General features: G+C 39.7%; 1 non-coding gene across 1 annotated transcript; it reads left to right on the top strand.

Annotated features, from left to right (window-relative positions):
• The first annotated feature begins 5,293 nt into the window (after window positions 1-5,293).
• LOC112578579 lies at window positions 5,294-5,397 on the top strand. Its single transcript, XR_003102927.1, has one exon. It is a non-coding gene; the product is annotated as a U6 spliceosomal RNA (small nuclear RNA).
• The last annotated feature ends 347 nt before the right edge of the window (window positions 5,398-5,744 follow it).

Here is a 5,744-nt window from a genome sequence, read left to right as displayed (position 1 = left end):
AATAATTTGCAAAATTATAGCTGTTAAAAACAATGCTGCAGGGTGGCAGGTAGGAGGGAGATTCATGAGAGAAGGGACATATAGCTACCTAAGGCTGATTCATGTTGCTGTATGGCAGAAACCAATGCAATTGTAATTACCTTCCAATTATAAATAAATATTTTAGAAAAAGAAAAACAGTGCTGCAACATCCTTGCACACACATTCAAACATTTCAACTTCAGGAAAGTGATTATTTTTTTTTCATTTTTTAAAATTAATTTATTTTAATTGGAAACTAATTACTTTATAATATTGTAGTGGTTTTTGCCATACATTCACATGAATCATCCATGGGTGTACATGTGTTCCCCATCCTGAACCCCCCTCCCACCTCCCTCCCCATCCCATCCCTCAGGGTCATCCCAGTGCACCGGCCCTGAGCGCCCTGTCTCACGCATCGAACTTGGACTGGCGATCTGTTTCACATATGGTAATATACATGTTTCAATGCTATTCTCTCAAATCATCCCACCCTCACCTTCTCCCACAGAGTCCAAAAGTCTGTTTTTACATCTGTGTCTTTTTTGCTGTCTCATATATAGGGCGATTGTTACCATCTTTCTAAATTCCACATATATGCATTAATATACTGTATTAGTGTTTTTCTTTATGACTGACTTTACTCTGTATAATAGGCTCCAGTTTCATCCATCTCATTAGAACTGATTCAAATGTATTCTTTTTAATAGCTGAGTAATATTCCATTGTACCACAGCTTTCTTATCCATTCATCTGCTGATGGACATCAAGGTGGCTTCCATGTCCTAGCTATTGTAAACAGTGCTGCGATGAACATTGGAGTACATGTGTCTCTTTCAATTCTGGTTTCCTCGGTGTGTATGCCCAGCAGGGGGATTGCTGGGTCATAAGGCAGTTCTATTTCCAGTTTTTTAAGGAATCTCCACAGTGTTCTCCATAGTGGCTGTACTAGTTTGCATTCCCACCAACAGGTATAAGAGGGTTCCCTTTTCTCTGCACCCTCTCCAGCATTTATTGTTTGTAGACTTTTGGATAGCAGCCATTCTGACTGGTGTGAGATGGTACCTCATCATGGTTTTGATTTGCATTTATCTGATAATAAGTGATGTTGAGCATCTTTTCATGTGTTTGTTAGCCATCTGTATGTCTTCTTTGGAGAAATGTCTGTGGGTCATTTATTTTTCTGGAATTGAGCTGCATGAGCTGCTTGTATATTTTTGAGATTAGTTGTTTGTCAATTGCTTAATTTGCTATTATTTTCTCCCATTCTGAAGGCTGTCTTTTCACCTTGCTTATAGTTTCCTTTGTTGTGCAAAAGCTTTTAAGTTTAATTAGGTCCCATTTGTTTATTTTTGCTTTTATTTTCATTACTCTGGGAGATGAGTCATAGAGGATCCTGCTGTGATTTATGTCAGAGAGTGTTTTGCCTATGTTCTCCTCTAGGAGTTTTATAGTTTTATAGTTTCTGGTCTTACATTTAGATCTTTAATCCTTAGTCTAAAAAGAAATGAGGGCTTCAATGCTGTATGTTTATTTACTGAATAAAAAAGATCTGTACATTGTTGATGGGACTGTAAATTGGTACAGCCACTGTGGAAAACAGTATGGAGGTTCCTCAAAAAACTGAAAATTGACCTACCATATAATCCAGTAATTTCACTCCTAGGTATATATCTGGGAAAAAAATTAATTCAAGAAATTAAATGCACTCCAAAGTTCATAACAGCACTATTTACAACAGCCAAGACATGAAAGCAATCCAAATGTTGATAAAAAGACAAAACAGATAAATAAGATGTGGTGTGTATATTTCATACACAATGGAATATTACTTAGACATTAAAAAGAATGAAATCGAGCCAATTGCAGCAACATGGATAGCCCTAGAGAATATTATGCTTTCTGAAATAAAACAGAGAAAGACAAATAGCATATAATATGACACGTGTGTATATGTGTGCTTAGTTATGTCCGCCTCTTTGTGACCCCATGCACTGTAGCCCACCAAGCTCCTCTGTCCACGTATGTATAATATAAAAAGTAATACAAATGAATATATATGCAAGACAGAAGCAGACTCGCAGGTATAGAAAACAAACGAGTAGTTATCCAAAGGGAGAGGGAAGAGCTTGGGATAAATTAGGGATGAGATTTAAAAGTTACAAACTGCTCTGTATATAACAGGTAAGAAACAAGGATATATTGTGGGAGTCACAATTTTTAACAACAAAAAAAAATACACAGAAAGGAATAAAAGAATGAAATGCTTTTCTTCTGCAGGATGTTGCATATCTGGTGTGAAAGAGCAGACATATGTGAAGAACTTGAATCTTGGATATGTTAATATCATGAAACTAATGAATCAGCCAGCCCTGGAAACACCCTCCTTTTGATCTTCTTACAACATGAATACAGAAAATCCTCAGTGTTTAAGTCATTTTGAGTTAGGTCATTTGTTATTTGCTTCCAACAGCACCCTCACTGATGTAAATATAATAATAAGCAGGCACTATGTCAAGCCCTACAGGTATAAAGACAAATAGGTCAAAGTTTTATCTCTTTTTTGGGCTGTGCTGGGTCTTTGTTGTGGCACGAGGACTTTCTCTTGCTGTAGCAAACAGGCTTAAGTTGCCCAGAGGCACATGGGATCTTAGTTCCCCAACCAGGGTTCAAACCCAAGTCCCCTGCATCGATAAGCAGATCCTTAACCACTAGACCACCAGCAAAGTCCCCAAAGTTTTAAGTTGTTCTTATTCTAGTGGAGGAGATAAAAACTATAAAAACCTAATCATATTATGAAACAGCAAGAACAACGATGGAGATGTGTGTGGGCATCGTGGGAGAAGAAAAGAGTGAGTGAGAACCTGGCTATGGAACAAATGAATGAATATGTGAACCCAGCTTGAGAGTTTGTAAATAGCTTCTTGGAGGTGCTAATACTGAGTTAACATTTAAATGCCTTGCGGGTATTGCTCACTTGGTCCTCTTCCAAAAGACTGAAATTTTTAAATTAATTTTAAGTGAAAAGTACCAAAGAAGATCACTAAGCTATTCCCTTCTTTAAATGAAATTATCTGTCCGTTCAGCCAGGTCACAAAAGTGCATTACCTGAAGGAATTTAGGTTGGAGAATACATTTTTTTGTAATGTAAAGAATAAGATTATTAATAAAATGAAAAAGACTGGTTGTTCAAACAAAGATGAATTTGATAATAAAAGAGATTTAATGTTCTTAGGAGGAACTGAGATAATCACCTTTCGTTTAGAAAAACTTCTGCTACTTACTTTCAAAACATTATCACACACAGCAATTTCTTTAGTCCTTATCTTAATTCTCTAAAGTGTCTAAATTCAATCCCATTTTGCAAATAGGGAACTGCAATGTCAAAAAGCAAAATTATTTGTCAAACTTGGTGTCAGAATTTGAACCCAGGTCTCCAAATCCCAAGGAAAATGCTTGATCAACCACCCAACTCCAAGGATAAACCTCTGACTCTCCCTGAGACTCTCTCATACAACCTGCTGAAAATGCATGGACACTCACAGGGAAAAGAATCAAAGTGGGGAGAACTCAGAGCCCAGAGGATTGTCGACAGATGTCCCATGGCCTATGCAGGCACATTCTGTCAGTCCCTTGAGGGCACAGGAGCTTCACACGACCAAACTGACAGGTTGTATGAAGATCCAGACTCATTACAAATGACCCTCTTTTTCCTTTTGTCTCGTTCCTTCTGAGCAGCTGGCATCTTTCAGCAAATTGTCGGTATTATATTTAAGACATAGTACATCATTAAAATAAAGCTCGGGGCTAATAATTATGTCTTGTTCAGGTGTTTTATGGCTAAAGATTTTTGACTTTCCCCCAAGGTTTCCAACTCACTCTTCTCTAAATTGCTTCTCTAAGGGCATTCGTTACATTGTGGACGTGTCCCCAACAATTAAATAGCAGTTTAATCCTCCCCCTCTAGATCTTTCTTTTGAGGTAGTGTCCCGGAGACTATGCTACTTCCACGTTCAAGATGGTATTGATGGAGTCCTCAATCGGCGGGCGAGAGCGACTGCACACAGAGGTCAATCAAAGTGGAAAGCCAGCTCCCAGCCTTCATGTCACTCATGCTTCACAACTTCATCTGTTCATCGGCCATCTGCCCACCCCTCCCTTTTCTGCCTCCATCTCAACTACTATTCAACAGCCCGCAAGACACTCAAAGCACCGCATTTCACTGTCAGGTAGGACAGGACTAGATGACCCAAGTATTTGAACTCTATAACTTACCTTATCCATAAAACAGACGGACAGTAGTCCCCACTGCCATTCAGACTTATTGTGAAAATCAAATGAGATCACGGGGTAAAGTGACTTTATAACTTGTAAAGAAGTTAGTGAATACTTGAATTAGAGAAAACATTTTCAAGTAGATTGCCTCTTCAGGAGCTAATGAATCCTGGTAGTTTAGGGGTTGCAGTGAGGAGTACTCTTGGTTAGTTTACATTTGAAATAGAAACCTTACGGAATGTGTCCTCTGATAGGCTGGTCTATAACAAGGCTGTGCTGGATGACAGAGAAAATAAAAAGGGGTGCAAAGCAGCAAAACCATTACATTTATTTTAAGGAGCCCTGGGCTGCTCCTCTCACATTCCCAAAACAGAGAAACTCCAAATCAGCCCTTTTCCACACATCTATTCAAAGGATCTGTGTAAGGATACATCCATTCCCTTCTTCAGGGGATCTTCCTGACCCAGGGATCAAACCCAGGTCTCCTACATTGCAGGCAGATTCTTTACAGTCTGAGCCACTAGGAAAGCCTTGTTCAGTGTCTTAGCTTTCCTACCATCTGGGATTCACAAAAAGCACCTTGACCCAGACATTCAAATCAATGCCCCTTAACCCAATTTAGTTGGATATCCCATAACAAATAGCTGAATTACTTTGATTTTACCATTTTTGATCAGAAATAAACACTTTGGGACTTCCCTGGGGGTCCAGTGGTTAAGAATCCGCCTCTCGATGGAGGGCACACGGTTCAATCCCTGCACAGGGAACTAAGATCCCACATGCTGCAGAGCAACCAAGCCTGTGTGCTGCAACTCAGAGTCCACAGGCCACAACTGGAGAGTCCATTTGCCACAACGGAGGACCCAGCCTGATGAGAGTATCGTCAGGAACAACGAGAATGCTGTGTGCTGCAACAAGGACATAACACAGCCAAATAAATAATTAAGGAAATAAATAAATACTTTTAAAATTAAAAAAAAAATAAGCACCATGAGTGCTCGCTATGGTAGGAAATATACTAGAATTGGAACCATACGGAGAAGATTAGCATGGCCCCTGTGCAAGGATGACATGCAAATGTGTGAAGCGTTCCATATTTTTCAAGGTGGATGAAGTTATGGTGGTCCTACAGGCTCATCATGCCAAGAAAGAAGCTGCCCAGAAGGTGGACACTGTTGTTGCTGCTACCTCTTCAGTTCAGTTCAGTCACTCAGTTGTGTCCAACTCTTTGAGACCCCGTGGACTGCAGCATGCCCGGTTTCCCTGTCAATCACCAACTCCTGGAGTTTACTCAAACTCAAGTCCATTGAGTCATTGATGCCATCCAACCATCTCATCCTCTGTCATCCCCTTCTCCTCCTGCCTTCAATCTTTCCCAGCATTAGGGTCTTTTCCAGTGAGTCAGTTTTTCACATCAGGTGGCTAAAGTATTGGAGTTTCAGTTTCAA

This window comes from Bubalus bubalis, chromosome 13 (assembly GCF_019923935.1).
Source record: "Bubalus bubalis isolate 160015118507 breed Murrah chromosome 13, NDDB_SH_1, whole genome shotgun sequence".
In the NCBI taxonomy this organism is placed as follows: domain Eukaryota; kingdom Metazoa; phylum Chordata; class Mammalia; order Artiodactyla; family Bovidae; genus Bubalus; species Bubalus bubalis.
This window is presented reverse-complemented; position numbering and strand designations above follow the sequence as displayed.